The sequence below is a fragment of the Anomalospiza imberbis genome, chromosome 16 (assembly GCF_031753505.1).
Source record: "Anomalospiza imberbis isolate Cuckoo-Finch-1a 21T00152 chromosome 16, ASM3175350v1, whole genome shotgun sequence".
In the NCBI taxonomy this organism is placed as follows: Eukaryota; Metazoa; Chordata; class Aves; order Passeriformes; family Viduidae; genus Anomalospiza; species Anomalospiza imberbis.
In genome coordinates, this window is record NC_089696.1 from 50,182 (window position 1) to 73,597 (window position 23,416).

Below are 23,416 nucleotides of genomic sequence, written 5' to 3' on the forward strand. Positions count from 1 at the left end.
CGAGAGAACCGCACGGAACCAATGGGCCACTTTGACACTGTGGAGCTTTTTCAGACCAAGGAGACCATTGTGACATGATGGAAGATGATTGAACTAACAGGTAAGGCCACATGCTTTTGACGCCAAGGTCCCAATTATGGCATAATGAAAGATGATTGGACCAACAGGTAATGCCTCATGGATCCAAGGCGACATTGTGACTCGAAGAAAGCAAGGATTCCATTGCGGAGTAACAGAACGACATGGGACCAAGGGGCTACAGCAATCAACCAAGGAAACCTTTGTGACATGATGGAAGATGATTAAACCAACTTGTCAGGTCGCATAGAGCCAAGGAGCCATTGTAACACGAAGAAAGCAAGGATTCCATTGTGGAGAAAGAGAACCTCATGGAAACAAGGGGCCACTTTGACACAGTGAAGCTTTTTCTGACCAAGGAAACCTTTGTGACATGATGGAAGATGATTGAACCAACAGGTAAGGCCACATGGAGCCAAGGAGCCATTGTGACACAGTGGAGCTTTTTCAGACCAAGGAGTCCATTGTGACATGATGGAAGATGACTGAACTAACAGGTAAGGCCACATGCCTTTTGAAGCAAGGGGCACCATTTTGGCATAATGAAAGACGATTGAACGAACAGGTAATGCCTCATGTATCCAAGGCGGCATTGTGACTCGAAGAAATCAAGGATTCCATTGCGGAGTAACAGAACGACATGGGACCAAGGGGCTACAGCAATCAACCAAGGAAACCTTTGTGACATGATGGAAGATAATTGAACCAACTTGTCAGGTCGCATAGAGCCAAGGAGCCATTGTAACACGAAGAAAGCAAGGATTCCATTGTGGAGAAAGAGAACCTCATGGAACCAAGGGGCCACTTTGACAGAGTGGAGCTTTTTCAGACCAAGGAAACCTTTGTGACATGATGGAAGATGATTGAACCAACAGGTAAGGCCACATGGAGCCATGGAGACTTTGTGATACTGTGGAGCTTTTTCAAACCAAGGAGACAATTTTGACATGATGGAAGATGATTGAATTCACAGGTAAGGCCACATAGAGCCAAGGAGCCATTGTGACACGAATGAAGCAGGTATTCCCTTGTGGCACGAGAGAACCCCACGGAACCAATGGGCCACATTCACACTGTGGAGCTTTTTCAGACCAAGGAGACCATTGTGACATGATGGAAGATGATTGAACCAACAGGTAAGGCCTCGTGGAATCAAGGAGCCATTGTGACACCAAGAAAGCAAGGATTACATTGTGCCACGACGGAACCGCATGGAACCTTGTGTCCACTGTGACACAGTGAAGCTTTTTTAAACCGAGGAGACCATTGTGGCATGATGGAAGCTGATTGATTTCACAGGTAAGGCCACATGGAGCCAAGGAGCCATTGTGACACGAAGGAAGCAAGTATTCCCATGTGACACGAGAGAACCACTTGAAACCAATGGGCCATTTTGACACGGTGGTGCTTTTTCAGACCAAGGAGACCATTGAGACGTGATGGAAGATGATTGAACCAAAGGAAAAGCACACATGGAACCAAGCAGCCAATGTGACTGAGTGAAGAAGTTTTAAACCAAGAATACCATTGCGACATGATGGAAGATGATTGAAACCAGAGGTAAGACCACATGGAGCCAAGGAGCCATTGTGACACGAAGGAAGCAAGGATTCCATTGTGGAGAAAGAGAACCTCATGGAAACAAGGGGCCACTTTGACACAGTGAAGCTTTTTCTGACCAAGGAAACCTTTGTGACATGATGGAAGATGATTGAACCAACAGGTAAGGCCACATGGAGCCAAGGAGCCATTGTGACACAGTGGAGCTTTTTCAGACCAAGGAGTCCATTGTGACATGATGGAAGATGACTGAACTAACAGGTAAGGCCACATGCCTTTTGAAGGAAGGGGCACCATTTTGGCATAATGAAAGACGATTGAACCAACAGGTAATGCCTCATGTATCCAAGGCGGCATTGTGACTCGAAGAAATCAAGGATTCCATTGCGGAGTAACAGAACGACATGGGACCAAGGGGCTACAGCAATCAACCAAGGAAACCTTTGTGACATGATGGAAGATAATTGAACCAACTTGTCAGGTCGCATAGAGCCAAGGAGCCATTTTAACACGAAGAAAGCAAGGATTCCATTGTGGAGAAAGAGAACCTCATGGAACCAAGGGGCCACTTTGACAGAGTGGAGCTTTTTCAGACCAAGGAAACCTTTGTGACATGATGGAAGATGATTGAACCAACAGGTAAGGCCACATGGAGCCATGGAGACTTTGTGATACTGTGGAGCTTTTTCAAACCAAGGAGACAATTTTGACATGATGGAAGATGATTGAATTCACAGGTAAGGCCACATAGAGCCAAGGAGCCATTGTGACACGAATGAAGCAGGTATTCCCTTGTGGCACGAGAGAACCGCACGGAACCAATGGGCCACATTCACACTGTGGAGCTTTTTCAGACCAAGGAGACCATTGTGACATGATGGAAGATGATTGAACCAACAGGTAAGGCCGCGTGGAATCAAGGAGCCATTGTGACACCAAGAAAGCAAGGATTACATTGTGCCACGACGGAACCGCATGGAACCTTGTGTCCACTGTGACACAGTGAAGCTTTTTTAAACCGAGGAGACCATTGTGGCATGATGGAAGCTGATTGATTTCACAGGTAAGGCCACATGGAGCCAAGGAGCCATTGTGACACGAAGGAAGCAAGTATTCCCATGTGACACGAGAGAACCACTTGAAACCAATGGGCCATTTTGACACGGTGGTGCTTTTTCAGACCAAGGAGACCATTGAGACGTGATGGAAGATGATTGAACCAAAGGAAAAGCACACATGGAACCAAGCAGCCAATGTGACTGAGTGAAGAAGTTTTAAACCAAGAATACCATTGCGACATGATGGAAGATGATTGAAACCAGAGGTAAGACCACATGGAGCCAAGGAGCCATTGTGACACGAAGGAAGCAAGGATTCCATTGTGGAGAAAGAGAACCTCATGGAAACAAGGGGCCACTTTGACACAGTGAAGCTTTTTCTGACCAAGGAAACCTTTGTGACATGATGGAAGATGATTGAACCAACAGGTAAGGCCACATGGAGCCAAGGAGCCATTGTGACACAGTGGAGCTTTTTCAGACCAAGGAGTCCATTGTGACATGATGGAAGATGACTGAACTAACAGGTAAGGCCACATGCCTTTTGAAGGAAGGGGCACCATTTTGGCATAATGAAAGACGATTGAACCAACAGGTAATGCCTCATGTATCCAAGGCGGCATTGTGACTCGAAGAAATCAAGGATTCCATTGCGGATTAACAGAACGACATGGGACCAAGGGGCTACAGCAATCAACCAAGGAAACCTTTGTGACATGATGGAAGATAATTGAACCAACTTGTCAGGTCGCATAGAGCCAAGGAGCCATTTTAACACGAAGAAAGCAAGGATTCCATTGTGGAGAAAGAGAACCTCATGGAACCAAGGGGCCACTTTGACAGAGTGGAGCTTTTTCAGACCAAGGAAACCTTTGTGACATGATGGAAGATGATTGAACCAACAGGTAAGGCCACATGGAGCCATGGAGACTTTGTGATACTGTGGAGCTTTTTCAAACCAAGGAGACAATTTTGACATGATGGAAGATGATTGAATTCACAGGTAAGGCCACATAGAGCCAAGGAGCCATTGTGACACGAATGAAGCAGGTATTCCCTTGTGGCACGAGAGAACCGCACGGAACCAATGGGCCACATTCACACTGTGGAGCTTTTTCAGACCAAGGAGACCATTGTGACATGATGGAAGATGATTGAACCAACAGGTAAGGCCGCGTGGAATCAAGGAGCCATTGTGACACCAAGAAAGCAAGGATTACATTGTGCCACGACGGAACCGCATGGAACCTTGTGTCCACTGTGACACAGTGAAGCTTTTTTAAACCGAGGAGACCATTGTGGCATGATGGAAGCTGATTGATTTCACAGGTAAGGCCACATGGAGCCAAGGAGCCATTGTGACACGAAGGAAGCAAGTATTCCCATGTGACACGAGAGAACCACTTGAAACCAATGGGCCATTTTGACACGGTGGTGCTTTTTCAGACCAAGGAGACCATTGAGACGTGATGGAAGATGATTGAACCAAAGGAAAAGCACACATGGAACCAAGCAGCCAATGTGACTGAGTGAAGAAGTTTTAAACCAAGAATACCATTGCGACATGATGGAAGATGATTGAAACCAGAGGTAAGACCACATGGAGCCAAGGAGCCATTGTGACACGAAGGAAGCAAGTATTCCCTTGTGACAGGCGGGAACCACAGGGAAGCAAAAGGCCACTTTGAAACGGTGGAGCTTTTTCAGACCAAGGAAACCATTGTGACATGATGGAAGCTGACTGACTTCACAGGAAAGGCCACATGGGGCCAAGGAGCCATTGTGACACGAAGGAAGCAAGTATTCCCTTGTGACACGAGAGAACCGCACGGAACCAATGGGCCACTTTGACACTGTGGAGCTTTTTCAGACCAAGGAGACCATTGTGACATGATGGAAGATGATTGAACTAACAGGTAAGGCCACATGCTTTTGACGCCAAGGTCCCAATTATGGCATAATGAAAGATGATTGGACCAACAGGTAATGCCTCATGGATCCAAGGCGACATTGTGACTCGAAGAAAGCAAGGATTCCATTGCGGAGTAACAGAACGACATGGGACCAAGGGGCTACAGCAATCAACCAAGGAAACCTTTGTGACATGATGGAAGATGATTAAACCAACTTGTCAGGTCGCATAGAGCCAAGGAGCCATTGTAACACGAAGAAAGCAAGGATTCCATTGTGGAGAAAGAGAACCTCATGGAACCAAGGGGCCACTTTGACACAGTGAAGCTTTTTCTGACCAAGGAAACCTTTGTGACATGATGGAAGATGATTGAACCAACAGGTAAGGCCACATGGAGCCAAGGAGCCATTGTGACACAGTGGAGCTTTTTCAGACCAAGGAGTCCATTGTGACATGATGGAAGATGACTGAACTAACAGGTAAGGCCACATGCCTTTTGAAGCAAGGGGCACCATTTTGGCATAATGAAAGACGATTGAACCAACAGGTAATGCCTCATGTATCCAAGGCGGCATTGTGACTCGAAGAAATCAAGGATTCCATTGCGGAGTAACAGAACGACATGGGACCAAGGGGCTACAGCAATCAACCAAGGAAACCTTTGTGACATGATGGAAGATAATTGAACCAACTTGTCAGGTCGCATAGAGCCAAGGAGCCATTGTAACACGAAGAAAGCAAGGATTCCATTGTGGAGAAAGAGAACCTCATGGAACCAAGGGGCCACTTTGACAGAGTGGAGCTTTTTCAGACCAAGGAAACCTTTGTGACATGATGGAAGATGATTGAACCAACAGGTAAGGCCACATGGAGCCATGGAGACTTTGTGATACTGTGGAGCTTTTTCAAACCAAGGAGACAATTTTGACATGATGGAAGATGATTGAATTCACAGGTAAGGCCACATAGAGCCAAGGAGCCATTGTGACACGAATGAAGCAGGTATTCCCTTGTGGCACGAGAGAACCGCACGGAACCAATGGGCCACATTCACACTGTGGAGCTTTTTCAGACCAAGGAGACCATTGTGACATGATGGAAGATGATTGAACCAACAGGTAAGGCCGCGTGGAATCAAGGAGCCATTGTGACACCAAGAAAGCAAGGATTACATTGTGCCACGACGGAACCGCATGGAACCTTGTGTCCACTGTGACACAGTGAAGCTTTTTTAAACCGAGGAGACCATTGTGGCATGATGGAAGCTGATTGATTTCACAGGTAAGGCCACATGGAGCCAAGGAGCCATTGTGACACGAAGGAAGCAAGTATTCCCATGTGACACGAGAGAACCACTTGAAACCAATGGGCCATTTTGACACGGTGGTGCTTTTTCAGACCAAGGAGACCATTGAGACGTGATGGAAGATGATTGAACCAAAGGAAAAGCACATATGGAACCAAGCAGCCAATGTGACTGAGTGAAGAAGTTTTAAACCAAGAATACCATTGCGACATGATGGAAGATGATTGAAACCAGAGGTAAGACCACATGGAGCCAAGGAGCCATTGTGACACGAAGGAAGCAAGGATTCCATTGTGGAGAAAGAGAACCTCATGGAAACAAGGGGCCACTTTGACACAGGGAAGCTTTTTCTGACCAAGGAAACCTTTGTGACATGATGGAAGATGATTGAACCAACAGGTAAGGCCACATGGAGCCAAGGAGCCATTGTGACACAGTGGAGCTTTTTCAGACCAAGGAGTCCATTGTGACATGATGGAAGATGACTGAACTAACAGGTAAGGCCACATGCCTTTTGAAGGAAGGGGCACCATTTTGGCATAATGAAAGACGATTGAACCAACAGGTAATGCCTCATGTATCCAAGGCGGCATTGTGACTCGAAGAAATCAAGGATTCCATTGCGGATTAACAGAACGACATGGGACCAAGGGGCTACAGCAATCAACCAAGGAAACCTTTGTGACATGATGGAAGATAATTGAACCAACTTGTCAGGTCGCATAGAGCCAAGGAGCCATTTTAACACGAAGAAAGCAAGGATTCCATTGTGGAGAAAGAGAACCTCATGGAACCAAGGGGCCACTTTGACAGAGTGGAGCTTTTTCAGACCAAGGAAACCTTTGTGACATGATGGAAGATGATTGAACCAACAGGTAAGGCCACATGGAGCCATGGAGACTTTGTGATACTGTGGAGCTTTTTCAAACCAAGGAGACAATTTTGACATGATGGAAGATGATTGAATTCACAGGTAAGGCCACATAGAGCCAAGGAGCCATTGTGACACGAATGAAGCAGGTATTCCCTTGTGGCACGAGAGAACCGCACGGAACCAATGGGCCACATTCACACTGTGGAGCTTTTTCAGACCAAGGAGACCATTGTGACATGATGGAAGATGATTGAACCAACAGGTAAGGCCGCGTGGAATCAAGGAGCCATTGTGACACCAAGAAAGCAAGGATTACATTGTGCCACGACGGAACCGCATGGAACCTTGTGTCCACTGTGACACAGTGAAGCTTTTTTAAACCGAGGAGACCATTGTGGCATGATGGAAGCTGATTGATTTCACAGGTAAGGCCACATGGAGCCAAGGAGCCATTGTGACACGAAGGAAGCAAGTATTCCCATGTGACACGAGAGAACCACTTGAAACCAATGGGCCATTTTGACACGGTGGTGCTTTTTCAGACCAAGGAGACCATTGAGACGTGATGGAAGATGATTGAACCAAAGGAAAAGCACACATGGAACCAAGCAGCCAATGTGACTGAGTGAAGAAGTTTTAAACCAAGAATACCATTGCGACATGATGGAAGATGATTGAAACCAGAGGTAAGACCACATGGAGCCAAGGAGCCATTGTGACACGAAGGAAGCAAGGATTCCATTGTGGAGAAAGAGAACCTCATGGAAACAAGGGGCCACTTTGACACAGTGAAGCTTTTTCTGACCAAGGAAACCTTTGTGACATGATGGAAGATGATTGAACCAACAGGTAAGGCCACATGGAGCCAAGGAGCCATTGTGACACAGTGGAGCTTTTTCAGACCAAGGAGTCCATTGTGACATGATGGAAGATGACTGAACTAACAGGTAAGGCCACATGCCTTTTGAAGGAAGGGGCACCATTTTGGCATAATGAAAGACGATTGAACCAACAGGTAATGCCTCATGTATCCAAGGCGGCATTGTGACTCGAAGAAATCAAGGATTCCATTGCGGAGTAACAGAACGACATGGGACCAAGGGGCTACAGCAATCAACCAAGGAAACCTTTGTGACATGATGGAAGATAATTGAACCAACTTGTCAGGTCGCATAGAGCCAAGGAGCCATTTTAACACGAAGAAAGCAAGGATTCCATTGTGGAGAAAGAGAACCTCATGGAACCAAGGGGCCACTTTGACAGAGTGGAGCTTTTTCAGACCAAGGAAACCTTTGTGACATGATGGAAGATGATTGAACCAACAGGTAAGGCCACATGGAGCCATGGAGACTTTGTGATACTGTGGAGCTTTTTCAAACCAAGGAGACAATTTTGACATGATGGAAGATGATTGAATTCACAGGTAAGGCCACATAGAGCCAAGGAGCCATTGTGACACGAATGAAGCAGGTATTCCCTTGTGGCACGAGAGAACCGCACGGAACCAATGGGCCACATTCACACTGTGGAGCTTTTTCAGACCAAGGAGACCATTGTGACATGATGGAAGATGATTGAACCAACAGGTAAGGCCGCGTGGAATCAAGGAGCCATTGTGACACCAAGAAAGCAAGGATTACATTGTGCCACGACGGAACCGCATGGAACCTTGTGTCCACTGTGACACAGTGAAGCTTTTTTAAACCGAGGAGACCATTGTGGCATGATGGAAGCTGATTGATTTCACAGGTAAGGCCACATGGAGCCAAGGAGCCATTGTGACACGAAGGAAGCAAGTATTCCCATGTGACACGAGAGAACCACTTGAAACCAATGGGCCATTTTGACACGGTGGTGCTTTTTCAGACCAAGGAGACCATTGAGACGTGATGGAAGATGATTGAACCAAAGGAAAAGCACACATGGAACCAAGCAGCCAATGTGACTGAGTGAAGAAGTTTTAAACCAAGAATACCATTGCGACATGATGGAAGATGATTGAAACCAGAGGTAAGACCACATGGAGCCAAGGAGCCATTGTGACACGAAGGAAGCAAGGATTCCATTGTGGAGAAAGAGAACCTCATGGAAACAAGGGGCCACTTTGACACAGTGAAGCTTTTTCTGACCAAGGAAACCTTTGTGACATGATGGAAGATGATTGAACCAACAGGTAAGGCCACATGGAGCCAAGGAGCCATTGTGACACAGTGGAGCTTTTTCAGACCAAGGAGTCCATTGTGACATGATGGAAGATGACTGAACTAACAGGTAAGGCCACATGCCTTTTGAAGGAAGGGGCACCATTTTGGCATAATGAAAGACGATTGAACCAACAGGTAATGCCTCATGTATCCAAGGCGGCATTGTGACTCGAAGAAATCAAGGATTCCATTGCGGATTAACAGAACGACATGGGACCAAGGGGCTACAGCAATCAACCAAGGAAACCTTTGTGACATGATGGAAGATAATTGAACCAACTTGTCAGGTCGCATAGAGCCAAGGAGCCATTTTAACACGAAGAAAGCAAGGATTCCATTGTGGAGAAAGAGAACCTCATGGAACCAAGGGGCCACTTTGACAGAGTGGAGCTTTTTCAGACCAAGGAAACCTTTGTGACATGATGGAAGATGATTGAACCAACAGGTAAGGCCACATGGAGCCATGGAGACTTTGTGATACTGTGGAGCTTTTTCAAACCAAGGAGACAATTTTGACATGATGGAAGATGATTGAATTCACAGGTAAGGCCACATAGAGCCAAGGAGCCATTGTGACACGAATGAAGCAGGTATTCCCTTGTGGCACGAGAGAACCGCACGGAACCAATGGGCCACATTCACACTGTGGAGCTTTTTCAGACCAAGGAGACCATTGTGACATGATGGAAGATGATTGAACCAACAGGTAAGGCCGCGTGGAATCAAGGAGCCATTGTGACACCAAGAAAGCAAGGATTACATTGTGCCACGACGGAACCGCATGGAACCTTGTGTCCACTGTGACACAGTGAAGCTTTTTTAAACCGAGGAGACCATTGTGGCATGATGGAAGCTGATTGATTTCACAGGTAAGGCCACATGGAGCCAAGGAGCCATTGTGACACGAAGGAAGCAAGTATTCCCATGTGACACGAGAGAACCACTTGAAACCAATGGGCCATTTTGACACGGTGGTGCTTTTTCAGACCAAGGAGACCATTGAGACGTGATGGAAGATGATTGAACCAAAGGAAAAGCACACATGGAACCAAGCAGCCAATGTGACTGAGTGAAGAAGTTTTAAACCAAGAATACCATTGCGACATGATGGAAGATGATTGAAACCAGAGGTAAGACCACATGGAGCCAAGGAGCCATTGTGACACGAAGGAAGCAAGTATTCCCTTGTGACAGGCGGGAACCACAGGGAAGCAAAAGGCCACTTTGAAACGGTGGAGCTTTTTCAGACCAAGGAAACCATTGTGACATGATGGAAGCTGACTGACTTCACAGGAAAGGCCACATGGGGCCAAGGAGCCATTGTGACACGAAGGAAGCAAGTATTCCCTTGTGACACGAGAGAACCGCACGGAACCAATGGGCCACTTTGACACTGTGGAGCTTTTTCAGACCAAGGAGACCATTGTGACATGATGGAAGATGATTGAACTAACAGGTAAGGCCACATGCTTTTGACGCCAAGGTCCCAATTATGGCATAATGAAAGATGATTGGACCAACAGGTAATGCCTCATGGATCCAAGGCGACATTGTGACTCGAAGAAAGCAAGGATTCCATTGCGGAGTAACAGAACGACATGGGACCAAGGGGCTACAGCAATCAACCAAGGAAACCTTTGTGACATGATGGAAGATGATTAAACCAACTTGTCAGGTCGCATAGAGCCAAGGAGCCATTGTAACACGAAGAAAGCAAGGATTCCATTGTGGAGAAAGAGAACCTCATGGAACCAAGGGGCCACTTTGACACAGTGAAGCTTTTTCTGACCAAGGAAACCTTTGTGACATGATGGAAGATGATTGAACCAACAGGTAAGGCCACATGGAGCCAAGGAGCCATTGTGACACAGTGGAGCTTTTTCAGACCAAGGAGTCCATTGTGACATGATGGAAGATGACTGAACTAACAGGTAAGGCCACATGCCTTTTGAAGCAAGGGGCACCATTTTGGCATAATGAAAGACGATTGAACCAACAGGTAATGCCTCATGTATCCAAGGCGGCATTGTGACTCGAAGAAATCAAGGATTCCATTGCGGAGTAACAGAACGACATGGGACCAAGGGGCTACAGCAATCAACCAAGGAAACCTTTGTGACATGATGGAAGATAATTGAACCAACTTGTCAGGTCGCATAGAGCCAAGGAGCCATTGTAACACGAAGAAAGCAAGGATTCCATTGTGGAGAAAGAGAACCTCATGGAACCAAGGGGCCACTTTGACAGAGTGGAGCTTTTTCAGACCAAGGAAACCTTTGTGACATGATGGAAGATGATTGAACCAACAGGTAAGGCCACATGGAGCCATGGAGACTTTGTGATACTGTGGAGCTTTTTCAAACCAAGGAGACAATTTTGACATGATGGAAGATGATTGAATTCACAGGTAAGGCCACATAGAGCCAAGGAGCCATTGTGACACGAATGAAGCAGGTATTCCCTTGTGGCACGAGAGAACCGCACGGAACCAATGGGCCACATTCACACTGTGGAGCTTTTTCAGACCAAGGAGACCATTGTGACATGATGGAAGATGATTGAACCAACAGGTAAGGCCGCGTGGAATCAAGGAGCCATTGTGACACCAAGAAAGCAAGGATTACATTGTGCCACGACGGAACCGCATGGAACCTTGTGTCCACTGTGACACAGTGAAGCTTTTTTAAACCGAGGAGACCATTGTGGCATGATGGAAGCTGATTGATTTCACAGGTAAGGCCACATGGAGCCAAGGAGCCATTGTGACACGAAGGAAGCAAGTATTCCCATGTGACACGAGAGAACCACTTGAAACCAATGGGCCATTTTGACACGGTGGTGCTTTTTCAGACCAAGGAGACCATTGAGACGTGATGGAAGATGATTGAACCAAAGGAAAAGCACATATGGAACCAAGCAGCCAATGTGACTGAGTGAAGAAGTTTTAAACCAAGAATACCATTGCGACATGATGGAAGATGATTGAAACCAGAGGTAAGACCACATGGAGCCAAGGAGCCATTGTGACACGAAGGAAGCAAGGATTCCATTGTGGAGAAAGAGAACCTCATGGAAACAAGGGGCCACTTTGACACAGGGAAGCTTTTTCTGACCAAGGAAACCTTTGTGACATGATGGAAGATGATTGAACCAACAGGTAAGGCCACATGGAGCCAAGGAGCCATTGTGACACAGTGGAGCTTTTTCAGACCAAGGAGTCCATTGTGACATGATGGAAGATGACTGAACTAACAGGTAAGGCCACATGCCTTTTGAAGGAAGGGGCACCATTTTGGCATAATGAAAGACGATTGAACCAACAGGTAATGCCTCATGTATCCAAGGCGGCATTGTGACTCGAAGAAATCAAGGATTCCATTGCGGATTAACAGAACGACATGGGACCAAGGGGCTACAGCAATCAACCAAGGAAACCTTTGTGACATGATGGAAGATAATTGAACCAACTTGTCAGGTCGCATAGAGCCAAGGAGCCATTTTAACACGAAGAAAGCAAGGATTCCATTGTGGAGAAAGAGAACCTCATGGAACCAAGGGGCCACTTTGACAGAGTGGAGCTTTTTCAGACCAAGGAAACCTTTGTGACATGATGGAAGATGATTGAACCAACAGGTAAGGCCACATGGAGCCATGGAGACTTTGTGATACTGTGGAGCTTTTTCAAACCAAGGAGACAATTTTGACATGATGGAAGATGATTGAATTCACAGGTAAGGCCACATAGAGCCAAGGAGCCATTGTGACACGAATGAAGCAGGTATTCCCTTGTGGCACGAGAGAACCGCACGGAACCAATGGGCCACATTCACACTGTGGAGCTTTTTCAGACCAAGGAGACCATTGTGACATGATGGAAGATGATTGAACCAACAGGTAAGGCCGCGTGGAATCAAGGAGCCATTGTGACACCAAGAAAGCAAGGATTACATTGTGCCACGACGGAACCGCATGGAACCTTGTGTCCACTGTGACACAGTGAAGCTTTTTTAAACCGAGGAGACCATTGTGGCATGATGGAAGCTGATTGATTTCACAGGTAAGGCCACATGGAGCCAAGGAGCCATTGTGACACGAAGGAAGCAAGTATTCCCATGTGACACGAGAGAACCACTTGAAACCAATGGGCCATTTTGACACGGTGGTGCTTTTTCAGACCAAGGAGACCATTGAGACGTGATGGAAGATGATTGAACCAAAGGAAAAGCACATATGGAACCAAGCAGCCAATGTGACTGAGTGAAGAAGTTTTAAACCAAGAATACCATTGCGACATGATGGAAGATGATTGAAACCAGAGGTAAGACCACATGGAGCCAAGGAGCCATTGTGACACGAAGGAAGCAAGGATTCCATTGTGGAGAAAGAGAACCTCATGGAAACAAGGGGCCACTTTGACACAGGGAAGCTTTTTCTGACCAAGGAAACCTTTGTGACATGATGGAAGATGATTGAACCAACAGGTAAGGCCACATGGAGCCAAGGAGCCATTGTGACACAGTGGAGCTTTTTCAGACCAAGGAGTCCATTGTGACATGATGGAAGATGACTGAACTAACAGGTAAGGCCACATGCCTTTTGAAGGAAGGGGCACCATTTTGGCATAATGAAAGACGATTGAACCAACAGGTAATGCCTCATGTATCCAAGGCGGCATTGTGACTCGAAGAAATCAAGGATTCCATTGCGGATTAACAGAACGACATGGGACCAAGGGGCTACAGCAATCAACCAAGGAAACCTTTGTGACATGATGGAAGATAATTGAACCAACTTGTCAGGTCGCATAGAGCCAAGGAGCCATTTTAACACGAAGAAAGCAAGGATTCCATTGTGGAGAAAGAGAACCTCATGGAACCAAGGGGCCACTTTGACAGAGTGGAGCTTTTTCAGACCAAGGAAACCTTTGTGACATGATGGAAGATGATTGAACCAACAGGTAAGGCCACATGGAGCCATGGAGACTTTGTGATACTGTGGAGCTTTTTCAAACCAAGGAGACAATTTTGACATGATGGAAGATGATTGAATTCACAGGTAAGGCCACATAGAGCCAAGGAGCCATTGTGACACGAATGAAGCAGGTATTCCCTTGTGGCACGAGAGAACCCCACGGAACCAATGGGCCACATTCACACTGTGGAGCTTTTTCAGACCAAGGAGACCATTGTGACATGATGGAAGATGATTGAACCAACAGGTAAGGCCGCGTGGAATCAAGGAGCCATTGTGACACCAAGAAAGCAAGGATTACATTGTGCCACGACGGAACCGCATGGAACCTTGTGTCCACTGTGACACAGTGAAGCTTTTTTAAACCGAGGAGACCATTGTGGCATGATGGAAGCTGATTGATTTCACAGGTAAGGCCACATGGAGCCAAGGAGCCATTGTGACACGAAGGAAGCAAGTATTCCCATGTGACACGAGAGAACCACTTGAAACCAATGGGCCATTTTGACACGGTGGTGCTTTTTCAGACCAAGGAGACCATTGAGACGTGATGGAAGATGATTGAACCAAAGGAAAAGCACACATGGAACCAAGCAGCCAATGTGACTGAGTGAAGAAGTTTTAAACCAAGAATACCATTGCGACATGATGGAAGATGATTGAAACCAGAGGTAAGACCACATGGAGCCAAGGAGCCATTGTGACACGAAGGAAGCAAGTATTCCCTTGTGACACGAGGGAACCACAGGGAAGCAAAAGGCCACTTTGAAACGGTGGAGCTTTTTCAGACCAAGGAAACCATTGTGACATGATGGAAGCTGACTGACTTCACAGGAAAGGCCACATGGGGCCAAGGAGCCATTGTGACACGAAGGAAGCAAGTATTCCCTTGTGACACGAGAGAACCACACGGAACCAATGGGCCACTTTGACACTGTGGAGCTTTTTCAGACCAAGGAGTCCATTGTGACATGATGGAAGATGACTGAGCTAACAGGTAAGGCCACATGCCTTTTGAAGCAAGGGGCACCATTTTGGCATAATGAAAGACGATTGAACCAACAGGTAATGCCTCATGTATCCAAGGCGGCATTGTGACTCGAAGAAATCAAGGATTCCATTGCGGAGTAACAGAACGACATGGGACCAAGGGGCTACAGCAATCAACCAAGGAAACCTTTGTGACATGATGGAAGATAATTGAACCAACTTGTCAGGTCGCATAGAGCCAAGGAGCCATTTTAACACGAAGAAAGCAAGGATTCCATTGTGGAGAAAGAGAACCTCATGGAACCAAGGGGCCACTTTGACAGAGTGGAGCTTTTTCTGACCAAGGAAACCTTCGAGACATGATAGAAGATGATTGAACCAACAGGTAAGGCCACATGGAGCCAAGGAGCCATTGTGACACAGTGGAGATTTTTCAAACCAAGGAGACAATTTTGACATGATGGAAGATGATTGAATTCACAGGTAAGGCCACATAGAGCCAGAGAGCCATTTTGAGACAAAGGAAGCAAGTATTCCCTTGTGGCACGAGAGAACCGCACGGAACCAATGGGCCACTTTGACACTGTGGAGCTTTTTCAGACCAAGGAGACCATTGTGACATGATGGAAGATGACTGAACTAACAGGTAAGGCCACATGCTTTTTGAAGCAAGGGGCACCATTTTGGCATAATGAAAGATGATTGGACCAACAGGTAATGCCTCATGGATCCAAGGTGACATTGTGACTCGAAGAAAGCAAGGATTCCATTGCGGAGTAACAGAACGACATGGGACCAAGGGGCTACAGCAATAAACCAAGGGAACCTTTGTGACATGATGAAAGATGATTAAACCAACTTGTCAGGTCGCATAGAGCCAAGGAGCCATTGTAACACGAAGAAAGCCAGGATTCCATTGTGGCGAAAGAGAACCTCATGGAACCAAGGGGCCACTTTGACAGAGTGGAGCTTTTTCAGACCAAGGAAACCTTTGTGACATGATGGAAGATGATTGAACCAACAGGTAAGGCCACATGGAGCCATGGAGACTTTATGATACTGTGGAGCTTTTTCAAACCAAGGAGACAATTTTGACATGATGGAAGATGATTGAACCAACAGGTAAGGCCTCGTGGAATCAAGGAGCCATTGTGACACCAAGAAAGCAAGGATTACATTGTGCCACGACGGAACCGCATGGAACCTTGTGTCCACTGTGACACAGTGAAGCTTTTTTAAACCGAGGAGACCATTGTGGCATGATGGAAGCTGATTGATTTCACAGGTAAGGCCACATGGAGCCAAGGAGCCATTGTGACACGAAGGAAGCAAGTATTCCCATGTGACACGAGAGAACCACTTGAAACCAATGGGCCATTTTGACACGGTGGTGCTTTTTCACACCAAGGAGACCATTGAGACGTGATGGAAGATGATTGAACCAAAGGAAAAGCACACATGGAACCAAGCAGCCAATGTGACTGAGTGAAGAAGTTTTAAACCAAGAATACCATTGTGACATGATGGAAGATGATTGAAACCAGAGGTAAGACCACATGGAGCCAAGGAGCCATTGTGACACGAAGGAAGCAAGTATTCCCTTGTGACACGAGGGAACCACAGGGAAGCAAAAGGCCACTTTGAAACGGTGGAGCTTTTTCAGACCAAGGAAACCATTGTGACATGATGGAAGCTGACTGAATTCACAGGAAAGGCCACATGGGGCCAAGGAGCCATTGTGAGACAAAGGAAGCAAGTATTCCCTTGTGACACGAGAGAACCACATGGAACCAATGGGCCACTTTGACACTGTGGAGCTTTTTCAGACCAAGGAGACCATTGTGACATGATGGAAGATGATTGAACTAACAGGTAAGGCCACATGCTTTTGACGCCAAGGTCCCAATTATGGCATAATGAAAGATGATTGGACCAACAGGTAATGCCTCATGGATCCAAGGCGACATTGTGACTCGAAGAAAGCAAGGATTCCATTGCGGAGTAACAGAACGACATGGGACCAAGGGGCTACAGCAATCAACCAAGGAAACCTTTGTGACATGATGGAAGATGATTAAACCAACTTGTCAGGTCGCATAGAGCCAAGGAGCCATTGTAACACGAAGGAAGCAAGGATTCCATTGTGGAGAAAGAGAACCTCATGGAAACAAGGGGCCACTTTGACACAGTGAAGCTTTTTCTGACCAAGGAAACCTTTGTGACATGATGGAAGATGATTGAACCAACAGGTAAGGCCACATGGAGCCAAGGAGCCATTGTGACACAGTGGAGCTTTTTCAGACCAAGGAGTCCATTGTGACATGATGGAAGATGACTGAACTAACAGGTAAGGCCACATGCCTTTTGTAGCAAGGGGCACCATTTTGGCATAATGAAAGACGATTGAACGAACAGGTAATGCCTCATGTATCCAAGGCGGCATTGTGACTCGAAGAAATCAAGGATTCCATTGCGGAGTAACAGAACGACATGGGACCAAGGGGCTACAGCAATCAACCAAGGAAACCTTTGTGACATGATGGAAGATAATTGAACCAACTTGTCAGGTCGCATAGAGCCAAGGAGCCATTTTAACACGAAGAAAGCAAGGATTCCATTGTGGAGAAAGAGAACCTCATGGAACCAAGGGGCCACTTTGACAGAGTGGAGCTTTTTCAGACCAAGGAAACCTTCGTGACATGATAGAAGATGATTGAACCAACAGGTAAGGCCACATGGAGCCATGGAGACTTTGTGATACTGTGGAGCTTTTTCAAACCAAGGAGACAATTTTGACATGATGGAAGATGATTGAATTCACAGGTAAGGCCACATAGAGCCAAGGAGCCATTGTGACACGAATGAAGCAGGTATTCCCTTGTGGCACGAGAGAACCGCACGGAACCAATGGGCCACATTCACACTGTGGAGCTTTTTCAGACCAAGGAGACCATTGTGACATGATGGAAGATGATTGAACCAACAGGTAAGGCCTCGTGGAATCAAGGAGCCATTGTGACACCAAGAAAGCAAGGATTACATTGTGCCACGACGGAACCGCATGGAACCTTGTGTCCACTGTGACACAGTGAAGCTTTTTTAAACCGAGGAGACCATTGTGGCATGATGGAAGCTGATTGATTTCACAGGTAAGGCCACATGGAGCCAAGGAGCCATTGTGACACGAAGGAAGCAAGTATTCCCATGTGACACGAGAGAACCACTTGAAACCAATGGGCCATTTTGACACGGTGGTGCTTTTTCACACCAAGGAGACCATTGAGACGTGATGGAAGATGATTGAACCAAAGGAAAAGCACACATGGAACCAAGCAGCCAATGTGACTGAGTGAAGAAGTTTTAAACCAAGAATACCATTGCGACATGATGGAAGATGATTGAAACCAGAGGTAAGACCACATGGAGCCAAGGAGCCATTGTGACACGAAGGAAGCAAGGATTCCATTGTGGAGAAAGAGAACCTCATGGAAACAAGGGGCCACTTTGACACAGGGAAGCTTTTTCTGACCAAGGAAACCTTTGTGACATGATGGAAGATGATTGAACCAACAGGTAAGGCCACATGGAGCCAAGGAGCCATTGTGACACAGTGGAGCTTTTTCAGACCAAGGAGTCCATTGTGACATGATGGAAGATGACTGAACTAACAGGTAAGGCCACATGCCTTTTGAAGCAAGGGGCACCATTTTGGCATAATGAAAGACGATTGAACCAACAGGTAATGCCTCATGTATCCAAGGCGGCATTGTGACTCGAAGAAATCAAGGATTCCATTGCGGAGTAACAGAACGACATGGGACCAAGGGGCTACAGCAATCAACCAAGGAAACCTTTGTGACATGATGGAAGATAATTGAACCAACTTGTCAGGTCGCATAGAGCCAAGGAGCCATTTTAACACGAAGAAAGCAAGGATTCCATTGTGGAGAAAGAGAACCTCATGGAACCAAGGGGCCACTTTGACAGAGTGGAGCTTTTTCAGACCAAGGAAACCTTTGTGACATGATGGAAGATGATTGAACCAACAGGTAAGGCCACATGGAGCCATGGAGACTTTGTGATACTGTGGAGCTTTTTCAAACCAAGGAGACAATTTTGACATGATGGAAGATGATTGAATTCACAGGTAAGGCCACATAGAGCCAAGGAGCCATTGTGACACGAATGAAGCAGGTATTCCCTTGTGGCACGAGAGAACCGCACGGAACCAATGGGCCACATTCACACTGTGGAGCTTTTTCAGACCAAGGAGACCATTGTGACATGATGGAAGATGATTGAACCAACAGGTAAGGCCTCGTGGAATCAAGGAGCCATTGTGACACCAAGAAAGCAAGGATTACATTGTGCCACGACGGAACCGCATGGAACCTTGTGTCCACTGTGACACAGTGAAGCTTTTTTAAACCGAGGAGACCATTGTGGCATGATGGAAGCTGATTGATTTCACAGGTAAGGCCACATGGAGCCAAGGAGCCATTGTGACACGAAGGAAGCAAGTATTCCCATGTGACACGAGAGAACCACTTGAAACCAATGGGCCATTTTGACACGGTGGTGCTTTTTCAGACCAAGGAGACCATTGAGACGTGATGGAAGATGATTGAACCAAAGGAAAAGCACACATGGAACCAAGCAGCCAATGTGACTGAGTGAAGAAGTTTTAAACCAAGAATACCATTGCGACATGATGGAAGATGATTGAAACCAGAGGTAAGACCACATGGAGCCAAGGAGCCATTGTGACACGAAGGAAGCAAGTATTCCCTTGTGACACGAGGGAACCACAGGGAAGCCAAAGGCCACTTTGAAACGGTGGAGCTTTTTCAGACCAAGGAAACCATTGTGACATGATGGAAGCTGACTGACTTCACAGGAAAGGCCACATGGGGCCAAGGAGCCATTGTGACACGAAGGAAGCAAGTATTCCCTTGTGACACGAGAGAACCGCACGGAACCAATGGGCCACTTTGACACTGTGGAGCTTTTTCAGACCAAGGAGACCATTGTGACATGATGGAAGATGACTGAACTAACAGGTAAGGCCACATGCTTTTTGAAGCAAGGGGCACCATTTTGGCATAATGAAAGACGATTGAACCAACAGGTAATGCCTCATGGATCCAAGGTGACATTGTGACTCGAAGAAAGCAAGGATTCCATTGCGGAGTAACAGAACGACATGGGACCAAGGGGCTACAGCAATAAACCAAGGGAACCTTTGTGACATGATGAAAGATGATTAAACCAACTTGTCAGGTCGCATAGAGCCAATGAGCCATTGTAACACGAAGAAAGCCAGGATTCCATTGTGGAGAAAGAGAACCTCATGGAACCAAGGGGCCACTTTGACAGAGTGGAGCTTTTTCAGACCAAGGAAACCTTTGTGACATGATGGAAGATGATTGAACCAACAGGTAAGGCCACATGGAGCCATGGAGACTTTGTGATACTGTGGAGCTTTTTCAAACCAAGGAGACAATTTTGACATGATGGAAGATGATTGAATTCACAGGTAAGGCCACATAGAGCCAAGGAGCCATTGTGACACGAATGAAGCAGGTATTCCCTTGTGGCACGAGAGAACCGCACGGAACCAATGGGCCACTTTCACACTGCTGAGCTTTTTCAGACCAAGGAGACCATTGTGACATGATGGAAGATGATTGAACCAACAGGTAAGGCCTCGTGGAATCAAGGAGCCATTGTGACACCAAGAAAGCAAGGATTACATTGTGCCACGACGGAACCGCATGGAACCTTGTGTCCACTGTGACACAGTGAAGCTTTTTTAAACCGAGGAGACCATTGTGGCATGATGGAAGCTGATTGATTTCACAGGTAAGGCCACATGGAGCCAAGGAGCCATTGTGACACGAAGGAAGCAAGTATTCCCATGTGACACGAGAGAACCACTTGAAACCAATGGGCCATTTTGACACGGTGGTGCTTTTTCAGACCAAGGAGACCATTGAGACGTGATGGAAGATGATTGAACCAAAGGAAAAGCACACATGGAACCAAGCAGCCAATGTGACTGAGTGAAGAAGTTTTAAACCAAGAATACCATTGCGACATGATGGAAGATGATTGAAACCAGAGGTAAGACCACATGGAGCCAAGGAGCCATTGTGACACGAAGGAAGCAAGTATTCCCTTGTGACACGAGGGAACCACAGGGAAGCCAAAGGCCACTTTGAAACGGTGGAGCTTTTTCAGACCAAGGAAACCATTGTGACATGATGGAAGCTGACTGACTTCACAGGAAAGGCCACATGGGGCCAAGGAGCCATTGTGACACGAAGGAAGCAAGTATTCCCTTGTGACACGACAGAACCACACGGAACCAATGGGCCACTTTGACACTGTGGAGCTTTTTCAGACCAAGGAGTCCATTGTGACATGATGGAAGATGACTGAGCTAACAGGTAAGGCCACATGCCTTTTGAAGCAAGGGGCACCATTTTGGCATAATGAAAGACGATTGAACCAACAGGTAATGCCTCATGGATCCAAGGCGGCATTGTGACTCGAAGAAATCAAGGATTCCATTGCGGAGTAACAGAACGACATGGGACCAAGGGGCTACAGCAATCAACCAAGGAAACCTTTGTGACATGATGGAAGATAATTGAACCAACTTGTCAGGTCGCATAGAGCCAAGGAGCCATTTTAACACGAAGAAAGCAAGGATTCCATTGTGGAGAAAGAGAACCTCATGGAACCAAGGGGCCACTTTGACAGAGTGGAGCTTTTTCTGACCAAGGAAACCTTCGAGACATGATAGAAGATGATTGAACCAACAGGTAAGGCCACATGGAGCCAAGGAGCCATTGTGACACAGTGGAGATTTTTCAAACCAAGGAGACAATTTTGACATGATGGAAGATGATTGAATTCACAGGTAAGGCCACATAGAGCCAAAGAGCCATTTTGAGACAAAGGAAGCAAGTATTCCCTTGTGGCACGAGAGAACCGCACGGAACCAATGGGCCACTTTGACACTGTGGAGCTTTTTCAGACCAAGGAGACCATTGTGACATGATGGAAGATGACTGAACTAACAGGTAAGGCCACATGCTTTTTGAAGCAAGGGGCACCATTTTGGCATAATGAAAGATGATTGGACCAACAGGTAATGCCTCATGGATCCAAGGTGACATTGTGACTCGAAGAAAGCAAGGATTCCATTGCGGAGTAACAGAACGACATGGGACCAAGGGGCTACAGCAATAAACCAAGGGAACCTTTGTGACATGATGAAAGATGATTAAACCAACTTGTCAGGTCGCATAGAGCCAAGGAGCCATTGTAACACGAAGAAAGCCAGGATTCCATTGTGGAGAAAGAGAACCTCATGGAACCAAGGGGCCACTTTGACAGAGTGGAGCTTTTTCAGACCAAGGAAACCTTTGTGACATGATGGAAGATGATTGAACCAACAGGTAAGGCCACATGGAGCCATGGAGACTTTGTGATACTGTGGAGCTTTTTCAAACCAAGGAGACAATTTTGACATGATGGAAGATGATTGAACCAACAGGTAAGGCCTCGTGGAATCAAGGAGCCATTGTGACACCAAGAAAGCAAGGATTACATTGTGCCACGACGGAACCGCATGGAACATTGTGTCCACTGTGACACAGTGAAGCTTTTTTAAACCGAGGAGACCATTGTGGCATGATGGAAGCTGATTGATTTCACAGGTAAGGCCACATGGAGCCAAGGAGCCATTGTGACACGAAGGAAGCAAGTATTCCCATGTGACACGAGAGAACCACTTGAAACCAATGGGCCATTTTGACACGGTGGTGCTTTTTCAGACCAAGGAGACCATTGAGACGTGATGGAAGATGATTGAACCAAAGGAAAAGCACACATGGAACCAAGCAGCCAATGTGACTGAGTGAAGAAGTTTTAAACCAAGAATACCATTGTGACATGATGGAAGATGATTGAAACCAGAGGTAAGACCACATGGAGCCAAGGAGCCATTGTGACACGAAGGAAGCAAGTATTCCCTTGTGACACGAGGGAACCACAGGGAAGCAAAAGGCCACTTTGAAACGGTGGAGCTTTTTCAGACCAAGGAAACCATTGTGACATGATGGAAGCTGACTGAATTCACAGGAAAGGCCACATGGGGCCAAGGAGCCATTGTGAGACAAAGGAAGCAAGTATTCCCTTGTGACACGAGAGAACCGCACGGAACCAATGGGCCACTTTGACACTGTGGAGCTTTTTCAGACCAAGGAGACCATTGTGACATGATGGAAGATGATTGAACTAACAGGTAAGGCCACATGCTTTTGACGCCAAGGTCCCAATTATGGCATAATGAAAGATGATTGGACCAACAGGTAATGCCTCATGGATCCAAGGCGACATTGTGACTCGAAGAAAGCAAGGATTCCATTGCGGAGTAACAGAACGACATGGGAC